Source organism: Cervus elaphus, chromosome 17, assembly GCF_910594005.1.
Source record: "Cervus elaphus chromosome 17, mCerEla1.1, whole genome shotgun sequence".
NCBI lineage: Eukaryota > Metazoa > Chordata > Mammalia > Artiodactyla > Cervidae > Cervus > Cervus elaphus.
The window spans coordinates 8,182,122-8,196,763 of NC_057831.1; positions in this window are offsets into that span (position 1 = coordinate 8,182,122).

The following is a 14,642-nucleotide window of genomic DNA, read 5'->3' on the forward strand; positions in this document are numbered from 1 at the left end:
TGCCAATCAGGGGTACTGAGACAGGATGAAATGAAAGAAGGCTGTTAAACTGCTTAGATTTTATAAGAGGGACACATAGAGCTATTTGGCTGCAAATGTACACTATTCTTTAAGAAACAGAAAGACTCCAAAGGCCATTCACAGATCATCAGATTGCTTCTTAAGCTTCGAAGCATGGGCCATCACCTTTGTTTCAACAGGCCATATGGCCTCCAACTGAAGCCTTGGGGATGAGACCTCCATCTGGCAAAGCCACAGGACTGCCACCCCAGTGGGTCCAGAAGGTGGAGAATGGAGCCAAAGAGGATTATTCCCAAGAAAATTTATAAACAATAAATGCTGGAAAGGGTATGCAGAAAAGGGAACTCTTACATTGCTGGGGGGAATGTAATTGATACAGCCACTATGGAGAACAGTAGAGAGGTTCCTTAAAAAAGTAAAAATAGAACTATCATGACCCAGCAATCCCACTCCTGGGCATACACCTGGAGAAAACCATAACTGCAAAAACACATGGCCCTCAATGCTCAAGGCAGCACTCTTTACAGTAGCCAGGCCACGGAAGCAACCTAAACATGCACCAGCAGAGCAATGGACAAAGCATGGACGTGTATGTATGTATGTATGTATGCAAGCATGCGCGTTAGGCTGCCTTAGTTGTCTTTGACTCTCTGCAACCCTATGGACTGTAGCCCACCAGGCTCCTCCGTCCATGCAATTCTCCAGGCAAGAATACTGGAGGGGGTTGCCATGCCGTCCTCCAGTGTCACTTCCAGACCCAGGGATGAACCCACATTTCTAACACCTCCTGGCAGGCAGGTTCCTCACCACTAGTGCCACCTGGGAAACCTAATTGTGTGTGTGTGTGTGTGTGTGTGTATCAGTTCAGTTCAGTAGAGTTGCTCAGTCGTGTCCAACTCTTTGCGACCCCAGGGACTGCAGCACAGCAGGCTTCCCTGTCCATCACCAATTCCCAGACCTTGCTCAAACTCATGTCCATCAAGTCGGTGATGCCATTCAACCATCTCATCCTCTGTCGTCCCCTTCTCCTCCTGCCCTCAATCTTTCCCAGCATCGGGGTCTTTTCAAGTAAGTCACTTCTTCGCATCAGGTGGCCAGAGTATTGGAGTTTTAGCTTCAACATCAGTCCTTCCAAAGAATATTCAGGACTGATTTCCTTTAGGATTGATTTGTCAGATCTCCTTGCAGTCCAAGGGACTTTCAAGAGTATTCTCCAACACCACAGTTCAAAAGTATCAATTCTTCGGCACTCAGCTTTCTTTATAGTCCAACTTTCACATCCATACATGACTACTGGAAAAACAATAGCTTTGACCAAACAGACCTTTGCTGGCAAACTAATGTCTCTGCTTTTTAATATGCTGTCATAACTTTTCTTCCAAGGAGCAAGCATCTTTTAATTTCATGGCTTTAGTCACCATCCGCAGTGATTTTGGAGCCCCAAAAAATAAAGTCTGACACTGTTTCCACTGTCTCCCCATCTATTTCCCATGAGGTGATGGGACCAGATGCCATGATCTTAGTTTGCTGAATAGTGAGTTTTAAGCCAGCTTTTTCATGCTCCTCTTTCACTTTCATCAAGAGGCTCTTTAGTTCAGAAGAACTAAACTTTCTGCCATAAGGGTGATGTCATCTGTGTATCTGAGGTTGTTGATATTTCTCCTGGTAATCTTGATTCTAGCTTGTGCTTCATCCAGCCTGGTATTTCACATGATGTTCTCTGCATATAAGTTAAATAAGCAGGGTGACAATATACAGCCTTGACGTACTCCTTTTCCTATTTGGAACCAGTCTGTTGTTCCATGTCCAGTTCTGACTGTTGCTTCCTGACTTGCATACAGATTTCTCAAGAGGCAGGTCAGGTGGTCTGGTATTCCCATCTCTTTAAGAATATTCCACAGTTTGTTGTGGTCCACACAGTCAAAGGCTTTGGCATAGTCAATAAAGCAGAAGTAGATGTTTTTCTGGAACTCTCTTGCTTTTTTGATGATCCAACAAATGTGGGCAATTTGATCTCTGGTTCCTCTGCCTTTTCTAAGGGCAGTTTGAACATCAGGAAGTTCAGTTTACATACTGTTGAAGCCTGGCTTGGAGAATTTTGAGCATTACTTTGCTAGCGTGTGAGATGAGTGCAATTGTGTGGTAGTTTGAGCAGTCTTTGGCATTGCCTTTCTTTGGGATTGGAATGAAAAGTGACCTTTTCCAGTCCTGTGGCCACCGCTGAGTTTTCCAAATTTGCTGGCATAATGAGTGCAGCACTTTCATAGCATCATCTTCTAGGATTTGAAATAGCTCAACTGGAATTCCATCACCTCCACTAGCTTTGTTCGTAGTGATGCTTCCTAAGGCCCACCTGACTTTGCATTCCAGATGTCTGGCTCTAGGTGAGTGATCACATCATCAGGATTATCTGGGGGATGAAGATCTTTTTAGTACAGTTCTTCTGTGTATTCTTGCCACCTCTTCTTAATATCTTCTGCTTCTGTTAGGTCCATACTGTTTCTGTCCTTTATTGAGCCCATCTTTGCATGAAATGTTTCTTTGGTACCTCTAATTTTCTTGAAGAGATCTCTAGTCTTTCCCATTCTATTGTTTTCCTCTATTTCTTTGCACTGATCTCTGAGGAAGGCTTTCTTATCTCTCCTTGCCATTCTTTGGAACTCTGTATTCACATGAGTATATCTTTCCTTCTCTCCTTTGCCTTTCGCTTCTCTTCTTTTCACAGCTATTTGTTAGGCCTTCTCAGACAACCATTTTGCCTTTTTGCATTTCTTTTTCTTGGGGTTGGTTTTGATCCCTGCCTCCTGGACAATGTCATGAACCTCCATCTATAGTTTTTCAAGCACTCTGTCTATGAGATCTAATCCCTTTCATCTATTTCTCACTTCCACTGTATAATGTATAATGTATATAAGTGTGTGTATGTGTGTGTGTGTATGTGTGTATCTATCTATCTATCTATCTATCTATATATATATATATATATATATATAGACAAAGGAATATGAAACATAACAAGGAACAAAATCAAGTCATCTGTAGAGATGTGGATAAATCTAGAGACTGTCATACAGAGTGAAGTGAGTCAGAAAAACAAATACTGTATATTAACACACCTATGTGGAATCTAGAAAAAATGGTACAGCTTAACCTATTTGCACCAGGGTTTCTCTGGTGGCTGAGCTGGTAAAGAATCCTCCTGCAATGCGAGACCTGGGGTCAATCCCTGGGTTGGGAAGATCCCCTGGAAAAGGGAACGGCTACCCACTCCAGTATTCTGACCTGGAGAATTCCACGGACTGTATAGTCCATGGGGTCACAAAGATTCAGACATGACTGAGTGACTTTCACTTTCACCTATTTGCGAAGAAAGAAACAAACACAAGTATACAGAACATACATATGAATGTGAAGGGGTGAAGAGGAGGGCTGGGTGAATTGGGAGATTGGGACTGAAATACATTACTATGTGTAAAACAGAAGACTGATGAGAACCTACTGCATAGCTAGGGAACTCTGCTCAGTGCTCTGCGGTCACCTAACTGGGAGGGAAATCAGAGAGTGGGTACATGTACACATATAACTGATTCACTTTGCTGTACGGCAGAAACTAACGCAACACTCTTCAGCAGCTACACTGAAGGAAGCTGCCTCGCTAGGTTTGGGTTTGCCTGGGACCCGTCACCCTGGCCTTCTTTCCTGTTCCTTCTGGAGTGGGACTGTCTGTGCCTGAACCACCACTGCATCTCAGAAGCACATCATTGTCTGATGTCGCAGGTTCACAGCCAGAGAAGAGTTTTTGTCTCAGAATGAAATGTACCTTGAATCTCATCCATATCTGGTTTATATGGTCTGTAGATCAGACTCTGGACTTCAGCGTTGATGCTAGAATGAACTGAGGCTTTGGGGGCTGTGTGGACAGAACGATGTATTTTGCACATGATAAAGACATGAATTTTGGGCAGCTAGAGGCACACTGCTTTGAACCGAACTGTGTCACCTCCCCAAATTCGTATACTGAAACCCTCATCGCCCGTGTGACTGTATTGGAGATAGGGTTTCCAAGATATTAGGGTTAAAAGAAGTCAAAAGGGTACTAATCTGATATATTGGAACTGATGTCCCTATAAAAGTGGAAGAGTCATCAGCTCTCTCTGACCTGTGACAACAGAGTGAGAAGGCAGCCCCCCACAAGCCAGGAAGAGAGCGCTTGCCATTAGCAGACCCGGCCAGCACCTTTATCTTAGACTTAACAGCCTCCAAAACTGTAGGAAAATAAATTTGTTTTTTAAATCATCCAGTCTATGGCATTACATTATGGCAACCTAAGTAGACTAAGATAGGATTTTAAACAGACTTAAAAGTCATTTTAAGAGTGCTCAACATTTTTCATTTTTATCTGGAATGAATTCATCTCCTGACTGGTTATTTTTTTTTACTGTCTTCATATCTCATATTTTATTTCAGTTTGATGGCTCACCTCGAATACAAATTTTTAAAGCTCCTCCTCCACCCTTGCCATTCTCATTTAATCTTCTTCAGCTGCCCCGATCTAACTCCCTGAAGCTACTAAAGAAAGATTTTTATATCAGTAGTACAGAGCTTCATCAGCATGGATATTGGGAATGTCAGAGTCAGCCCCAGTACTTTAAGGCTAATTCAGTTCCTGCCTTATACACGGTTCCCTAGGCAGTTTTTCGGTTTTTATGGGCCTAGTTTATTTTTAACTGTTTAGGATTTTCTGGTATCTCGTTAGTAGATCAGAGCTAGATACTAGGTAGTTCCTGGATTACATACTTGCTAGCCTGAAAGAACTGCCCCTCCCAATGTCAGCCAGTTTTTTAGGGACAATAAACAACTATCCCTTGCATGTGCTTTTCAAATGTAAACCAAACAATCCAGAGTCCATATCCCCAACCACCTCCTTTCTTGGGCTCTTACACTCCAGGGCAATATCCTCTTGTCTCAATCACTCCAGAGGCTAAGTACCAGACAATAAAGGCCTATGCCCCCAGAGACTGCTGAAATTACTCACACTAGCCAATCCTAAGCCTGCTTACACTGCCTCAGTTGCACCTGTCCATGGAAACCACAGTGAAGGCTCCTGCCCACAATTTCTCCCATACCTTCTACCTCCTGACCAGCTTTGGAGCTTCTCCATGGGCCCCCGCCCAACCCTGCAGGGTGTGCTATGCCTCCTGTTTCTAAGGATCCTCATAAACACTCATTTCCAAGTCTGTGAGTCTTACGGTACATGATTCAAATAAATTCCAAGTACTGTCAAAACTATGAAAGTGCAAGGCTTAGTCACTCAGTTGTGTCCAACTCTTTGCGACCTCATGGACTATAACCCACCAGGCTCCGTGGTCCATGGAATTCTCCAGGCAAGAACACTGGAGTGGGTTGCCGTTCCCTTCTCCAGGGGATCTTCCCCACCCCAGTCTCCTGCATTACAGAGTCTTTACATGTGAGCCACCAGGGAAACCGACTATCAAAATGATGATGTACTACTTAAAAGACAGAAAAAGTAACTTGTGGTAGTAGAAAACATGCATCTCAGAACTTGGTTAACTTTAGTACATTTAACAAAACAATTGTAAAGTTTTGGGGAATTGGCAATGTGTTGCTTTTATCATATTTTGAATATTATCAAGAGTTCAAATCAATATTGGGTTATTACATTGAAATATAATTGTGGTAATAGTTGCTTAGTTGGTGAGTAGTGTCCAACTCTGCGAACCATGGACTGCAGCCTGCCAGGCTCTTCTGTCCATTAGGATTCTCTAGGCAAGAATACTGAAGTGGGTTGCCATCCTCTCCTCAAGGGGATCTTCCCAAGCCAGGGATGGAAAACAGGTCTCTCTCATTATAGGCGAATTCTTTACCATCAAGCCACTAGGGAAGTTCTACATTAATAACACATTAAAAATCAGTCAGTCAGTTCAGTCGCTCAGTCATGTCCAACTCTTTGGGACCCTATGAAACACAGCACGCCAGGCCTCCCTGTCCATCACCAACTCCTGGAGTTCACCCAAACTCATGTCCACTGAATCGGTCCATGTCCAACCATCTCATCCTCTTCGTCCCCTTCTCCTCTGCCATCAAACTTTCCCAGCATCAGTATCTTTCCCAAGGAGTCAGCTCTTCACATCAGGTGACCAAAGTATTGCAGTTTCAGCTTCAACATCGGTCCTTCCAGTGACTATTCAGGACTGATTTCCTTTAGGATGGACTTGTTGGATCTCCTGGCAGTCCAAGGGACTCTCAAGAGTCTTCTCTAACACCACAGTTCAAAAGCATCACTTCTTCAGCACTTAGCTTTCTTTATAGTCCAACTCTCACATCCATACATGACTATTAGAAAAACCATACCTTTGACTAGACGGATTTTGTTGGCAAAGTAACATCTCTGATTTTTAATATGCCATCCAGGTTGGTCATAGATTTTCTTCCAAGGAGCAAGTGTCTTTTAATTTCATGACTGCAGTCACCACCTGCAGTGATTCTGGAGCCCAAAAATTTAAGTCTGTCACTGTTTCCATTGTTTCCCCATCCATTTGCCATGAAGTGATGGGACCAGATGCCAAGATCTTAGTTTTCTGAATATTGAGTTTTAAGCCAGCTTTTTCACTCTCCTCTTTCACTTTCATCAAGAGGCTCTTTAGTTCTTCTTCACTTTCTGCCATAAGGGTGGTGTCATCAGCATATCTGAGGTTATTGATGTTTTTCCCTGCAATCTTGATTCCAGCTTGTGGTTCATCCAGCCCAGCATTTCTCATGATGTATTCTGCATATAAGTTAAATAAGCAGGGTGACAATATACAGCCTTGACATACTCCTTTTTCGATTTGGAACCAGTCTGTTGTTCCATGTCCAGTTCTAACTCCTGATTCTTGACCTGTGTATAGATTTCTCAAGAGGCAAGTCAGGTGGTCTGGTATTCCCATCTCTTTCAGGATTTTCCACAGTTTTTTGTGATCCACACAGTCAAAGGCTTTGGTGTAGTCAATAAAACAGAAGTAGATGTTTTTCTGTAACTCTCTTTTTTTTTTTTTTGATGATCCAGTGGATGTTGGCAATTTGATCTCTGGTTCTTCTGCCTTTTCGAAATCCAGCTTGAACGTCCGGAAATTTATGGTTCACGTATTGTTGAAACTTGGCTTGGAGAATTTTGAGCATTACTTTACTGGCATGTGACATGAGTACAATTGTGCAGTACTTTGAACATTCTTTGGTGTTGCCTTTCTTTGGGATTGGAATGAAAACTGACCTTTTCCAGTCCTGTGGCCACTGCTGAGTTTTCCAAATTTGCTGGCATATTGAGTGCAGCACTTTCACAGCATCATCGTTTAGGATTTGAAATAGCTCAACTGGGATTTCATCACCTCCAGAAACTTTGTTCAAAGTGATGCTTCCTAGGGCCCACTTGACTTTGCATACCAGGATGTCTGGCTCTATGTGGGTAATCACACCATCGTGTTTATCTGGGTCATAAAGGTCTTTTTCTATCATTCTTCTGTGTATTTTGTGTATCAATGCAAAGAAATAGAGGAAAACCATAGAATGGGAAAGACTAGCGTTCTCGTCAAGAAAGTTAGAGATACCAAGGGAACATTTCCTGCAAAGATGGGCACAATAAAGGACAGAAATGGTATGGACCTAAAAGAAGCAGAAGATATTAAGAAGAGGTGGCAAGAATACACAGAAGAACATTAATAACACATAGTTTTACTATAAGACCTGTAGAAGGAAAGAGCACAATGTACTTGTCTAATTTAGAAAGATGTTGCTCTCCCATTACCTCCTGAATCAAATAAAATTTCCTCATTTTACATGCAATTTTAAACATCCAATATGTATTGGGGAAAGTCATAAATGCTGGATGCTTAGAGGCGACCCGGAACCTCAGGGCCTGCCCTTGGTAACGCGTCTCAATCTCCCCAGATGTGTTTGCACTAGGACTCACTGTGCAGGCTCTTTGCTCCGCGCAGTCAGTCTCCCAGCATCACGTTCAGTCGCTCCTGCCCCAGCCTTGTGTTCTCACTGCCACCACTCCTGTAGGGTCCCCTTCTTGTCCTCTTCTCTTGTCCAGACTCAGCGTATCGAGAGTCAGCTTCCCAGTGAAGTCTGTCTTCATTTGTTCAGTCAGACTGGCATTTCCTCTTCTGAATTTCTACAGCCCTGTAATCATTTTCACATAATTTGTGTGAAATGTAGTCTTAAGGCATGTGCTTTTTTTAAATTTTTTTTTAATTTCTGAAAATGAAGTATTTCTTTATGTATACATGAGTTGTTTTCTTTCCCCCAATGATTCTCTGCCCCCAACCAAATGTGTTCAAGTGAATGTGTACACATATAATCCATGGGTTCTAGAAACTGAGAAAATGGGAAATCTTGACCTCTCAATGGCTCTCAGGTGGTGTTCCACAGCACCTCCAGGAGCCACAAGGAACAGGGCTGAGCAGTGAGAAGCCAAGACACACCAGTGAAGCCCTGCCCTGGTCACTCCTATAACTTGAACAAGCAGCTTAACTTATTCTTTTTTTTTGGTAATAATTTTTGCTTTATTATTTTATTCATGCATATGAACAAAAGGTTTTGTGAACCTGAAAATATTTATGTAAATGCTTAGCATGTTTTAACTTTGCCTCTCTCATTAGATCCCAGGCTTCTACACCCCAGGGGCCTGGCACAGTAATTGCTAGATAACTGGGTCAGCTTGTTCCTGACTGGTTCCTCTGCACATGTACAGATGACAACCACAGTGATCATGTCTCTTAATCTTTTCAAACAACTCTATTCCAGTCTCCTAAATGCTAGTTCCTTTCTGTGTTCTCTCATTTTCTTAAAAAATGGTGTCTTGGGCCTCCCAGAATGAACATGAATTATAGCCCCATTATGTCTTTATAGATAGCAAGTTTCAGCTTTCTTTCCAAAGCACACAAATGGATTTTAAGGAGATCTGTAAATAGTTATAATTTAAGATCAGAGGGTATTATCCTTGAGATAAGATTAGAATTTGGCAGGGGAAAAAAAAACCACAACTTTTATTTAGAAACTTGGCAACTTGAACATAGAAGCTTACTGCAGCAGAATTTCAAGGTAGACATTTGGTTGGGATGCAAGAAGTAAAGGTTGGAAAACAAGAAGTAGATTACATTTGATAAGACTAAGTAGTGAGTGAATGTACGTCTTAAACTGTTGTCTTCTTCCCCCTATTTACTCTGTTGTACTGAAATGTGTTTGTTTTGTTGTTTCAGGCAGAGAGAGAGAATGCACAAGCATTTAATCGTAAGAAACTAGCTTACATGTTCATGAGGGCTGACAAGCTCGAAATCTGGAGGGCAAGCTGACAGGCTAGAAATTCATGTAAGATTTAATGTCACAGTCTTGAGTCGAAATTCTCAAGGCTGGTCAGGCAAGTGAGAAACTCAGGCAGGGTTTCTACACTGGAGTCTTGAGGCTGAATTCCTTCTTTGATCGAATCTAGACTGGTGCTGCCCAAACTACTGCATGCCACAGACTCGTCAAGTTGACATATGAAATCGACCATCACAGTGTCTTGTTACTGGTCAGCCTGTTTTCTGAAATCTTTTCCTCAGTCAGCTCGACTCAGTTCCACCTCACTTCACAAAGTAAAATAAAACTTAATTTTAGTCTTTTAAGGGTCTTCCATTTGCTACAGACCGGAAATCCCTGCACTAGTCTGGATTTCAGAGGGCTTCTGGATGACGCAGCCACACAGACCAAATCCCCAGGCAGCCTTGCGTGTCAGAGGCATTCCTGGCTGGCAGGTTTGGTAGGAGAGAGGACGGAGAGAGAAATGGATTATGTGAGGTAGGCTGACCCCAAAATTTCAATACAGACTTATCAGCGAATCAGTACTATTACAGACAGTATATCATTTGTATCGTTATTTCTAAAAGTAAATTTTCAAGAAGTCTGGGGCAGTCCACCTACGAGGTACAGACTTCAACATTGTGGCTAAGGGTGGCTCTGAACTGCTTTTTCATCCTCCAAATATCTTTCATATGTTTGGAATCTCAGTGGTAATCTCCATGGATTTGTTTAGAGAAGAACTGAGGCATTCAACACCATAATTCAAGCTCCCAAAATGACAACTGTCCAAATGAACACAAGTGGCTGCATAAAATGAGCACTAAAAAATGAGGTTAACTGTAGCCATGCTTCATGAGCTCTTGTATGCTGCTTTAGTCTGTGTAAAAAGCAGATATATGCATTTCTACATTTGATGTTCTACCGATAGGTAACTGGTGATTCAGAATTCAGATTTCACTTGCTAAAGGACAAACAGTAAACACTGCGGTCAGAACTAGATCACAGCTTTTTCCACTATGTCATCTAGTCTGTTAAACATTCATAATTACTATTCTAGGAAATAGAATCATTAGGCTTCTAAAGTAAATTATGGATGAGCAGCACTGAACTTACTTGTTTTAGAGGTAGGGATTCAGACAGAAAACAAACAAAAACAAACTGTGGCATTACTTTGAAAATCTCTTATTGTGAATTGCCACTGAAAAAATAAAATTTACATGAATCCCACTGATATAAAATGTAACATTAAAAAATGGAAGAATAAAGAAATGGTGCTTTTCAGTTATGATAATAAAGGAAGCAATTTTCTTTTGTGCCTGGTAATTACATTGAAAACATAACTGCAAGTCAAATTTAGCTGAATCTTTGAAGAAGTAGAGCAGGGTAAGAGACTCATTTGTGGGTTCTGAGAATCAGCCTGATCTTTCCTTCCATCACAGAAATCAAAAAGGTTATTGTAACTTGAGAAGGAAAAGCAAGATTCAACAATGCCTGAGATGAAAGACACAGGGAGCAGATTTGCTGCCTTTTCAGTATTTTCTAATTGGGCATCCCGTCTCTAACTTGATACTCTTTTAATTGATCCTTCAAAATATTATAGTCCAATAATTAAACCAGTTAGACACTGGAAAGATTGGTTAACAGAGTCCAGTAAGAGAAATAGAACTCAAAGCCATTAAAAATGACAAAACTGAAAAAGGGATAAAAGAATTGGAAAAGAAACCTTTTTTCCTAGCAATCCAAAGTTAATCTGCAATGCCTCAAATTTATCTTTCACAGGACAAATAATAGGTCTTTGAAATTTATTTGTCTGTGTAAATCCATCCTGTGTTTTTCACACAAAATTTAATTGTTTCAACTTGGTTTCCCATTCCATTGCCATTAGCACCCTGACCTGGAGTACTGTCCCACTCAGGGACTCTGCTGATGACTGAATTCAACAGTAAGTTCCCATTTATAGAGAGTCTGCAAAAGGTTCGTTTAGTTCAGTTTAAAATCGTGGTTCAGTATTTTTTTTTTCCTTTATTTATTTATTTATTTTTTCAGTGGGTTTTGTCATACAGTGATATGAATCAGCCATAGATTTACACGTTTTGCAAAAAAAGAAAAAAGTGAGAAAGTTTTTTAAAAAAAATTTATCTTGAGAAATTACCCAGTGAAATTTGTCTATGTAGAAATATAATACATATATTTGAACAAAAATTCCTAAAATTTTCCCCAAAGTATATTAGTGGGTTTGAATTATGTGGGAAAATGTTAACTTTTTTGAAACCAAACCCATTAAGCATAAAAAAGGAGTTCCGGAGATTTTTTTTTTTTTTAAACGCAACTGTGACAAAAGTAGCTCAGATGCTTAAGATTCTGTCTGCAATCCAGGAACCCAGATTCGATTCCTTGGTCAGGAAGACTTCTGAAGAAGGAAAAGGCTACCCACTCCAGTATTCTTGCCTGGAGAATTTCATGGACAGAAGAGCCTTGAGGGCTACAGTCCACAGGGTCACAAAGAGTTGGATGTGACTGAGCGACACACTGTAGTTTATAAAAACTGCAAACGATGAGTCTGAAGAGAAGTAACTAACACTTTCACTTTTTTTTCATGACAAAAGTAGGTGATAAAGCCTCAACCGCATTTAATTTGCAAAACATGATCATTTAAATGTCCTCTGTTTCAAAAACAAGAGCATGTGCTTTACAAAGACTTAGAGCAGATCTTAGAGCAGTACAGAAACCTAAGATGTGGCCCATGTATTTCCACAGTCTATAGGGTCACAAAGAGTCGGACATGACTGACTAACACTTTCACTTTTCACATTTAATTAATTATGTTGTAAACTGAAATTAATATATTATTTATTCTGGTGTTTGCCCTTTATTTACGTCAGTTGACAAGCATATTCTCAATAGTTCATCCTTTTCACATATATTAAATACTAACCATATAGAGGTGATGAAGCTGAAACTCCAATACTTTGGCCACCTGATGCGAAGAGCTGACTCATTTGAAAAGACCGTGACACTGGGAAAGATTGAAGGCAAGAGGAGAAGGGGATGACAGAGGATGACATGGTTGGATGGCATCACTGACTCAATGGATATGAATTTGAGTAAACTCTGGGAGTTGGTGATGGACAGGGAGGCCTGGCATGCTGCGATTCACAGGGTCGCAAAGAGTCGGACACGACTGAGCGACTGAATTGAACTGATATAGAGGTGACAGTCCAGAAGGAAATTAGTATTCACTGAATACCAGTCAGTTTCTTTCATGTTGCCTTGTTTTATTTACCTCAGAGCTTTACTTACTGCCTGAAATGACCTGAGTTGTTTGTGGTTGATCTGCCCTTACTAGAATCAAGTTCCCTGAAAGCAGAGTTCTTCTCTGTCATGTCTTCCAGATGCTGAAGCACCAGAAGACCATAGTTGACACATAGTAGGAGGTCACTTTTTTCAATAAACTCTAGGCACAAGACTAGACACATCGTGAATATTACATCATATACTCTCAAAGTCATCTTGAAATGCAAATACTATCATTCCTCTCCTCAGTAAGAAATCAAGGTTTAAAGGAATTAAGTAACTTGTTAAAAATCAGGCAATTAAGGAGAAGGGATTTGAGCTAAGGTATGATGCACATTGTTTGTGGCCCATGTCATAAGGCATGTTTCCCAAAATAAAACCATAGCTGGAAATAAGATGTTCATGGGCATTTTTGGACATGGTGGTGGGTGAGGGTGAATTGAGAGAGTAGCATCGAAACATATACATTACCATATGTAAAATTAGATAGCCAGTGGAAATTTACTGCATGATGCAGGGAGCTCAAATCCAGTGTTCTGTGACAACCTGAAGGGTGGGCTGGGATGGGAGATGGGAAGGAAGTTCAAGAGGGAGGAGACATATGTATACCTATGGCTGATTCATGTTGATATGTGGCAGAAAGCAACACAATATTGTAAAGCAACTATCCTCCAATGAAACAGAAATAAAAAATTTTAAAAGTGGCATGAAGTAATATAGCATTAGATCGTAAGAAACCCACTCCTTTATAAACTTCCTTTGGTTAACTTGATTGCATCAACGGTAAAGACTGAGATTAGAGCCAGTGTGTATTTAATGCTTCTCTAGTAACTGCTACTCTCTCTCTCCCTCTTCCAGTTGAGAACCGGTAAGAAAATAAAGCCAAAGCTTTGTTTCCAGTGTATTATTTTAATGTATATAATTATTATATAGGTGATTATACCTATAAATTATATGCTTGTGCATGCTTAGTCGCTCAGTCGTACCTGATTCTTTTGTGAGCCCATGGACTGTAGCCCGCTAGGCTCCTTAGTCCATGGGATTTCCCAGGCAAGAATATTGGAGAGGGTTATCATTTCCTCCTCCGGGGGGTCTTCCTGAACCAGAGATGGAACCTGCATCTCCTGCACTGTAGGCAGATTCTTTACCACTGAGTCATTGGGAAACCCATAAATTATATAAATAAAGTATATTTATAAAGGATCTATACAACTATTGCAAATCACTTGCCTTATTCTGTTTTCCCATTTGCAATAGCTAGATAGTTCCTTCACAAGTAAATTCTACATAAAAGTCTTGAATTTATTTAAAGAAAATATTAAGTAATAACACAGATGATATATTTGGCAAAAACTGTGGAGGTGGTATACAGTGTCTAGTTTCGAAAACCTTACTCTGAAGCAATTTATAGGTCCTGGAATAGAAATAAGCAATGGAAGGTATTGCCATGATAAGGAAACTCAGACATGGAAAATAATTCTCCCCAAACTACTGTAAAAGTGGTGTGCTTGCGGTACAAAAGTTAAAGAATCCTAATTCTTGATATAACTGGAGAAAATGCTGAGATTATAATATAGTCCCTGGCTAGTTGTGCCTAAAATATAGAGGGGGAGATATTCAAATAATCAGAATACAAGTTAGGAGACAAAAAAATGCCCAAAGGAAAAAAAAATACATGTGATATGAAAATTCATAGTTCTACAAAATATTAACTATCCTTGTTATCATTAAATTTGCAACTAATAATTAATTACATTAACTACACATTTTGTTTGTTATAATATATAAATTACAAAAATATCATAAATTCATTAACTTGGTTATAAACTTATAATTAAAAATTTTACCATGCATGCTCAGAATAATGACTATCCTTGCTGACTCTGCCTGCATGCATGCTAAGTCATTTGTGTCTGACTCTTTATGACCCCATGGTCTATAGCCCACCAGGCTCCTCTGTCCATGGGATTCTCTAGGCAAGAATACTG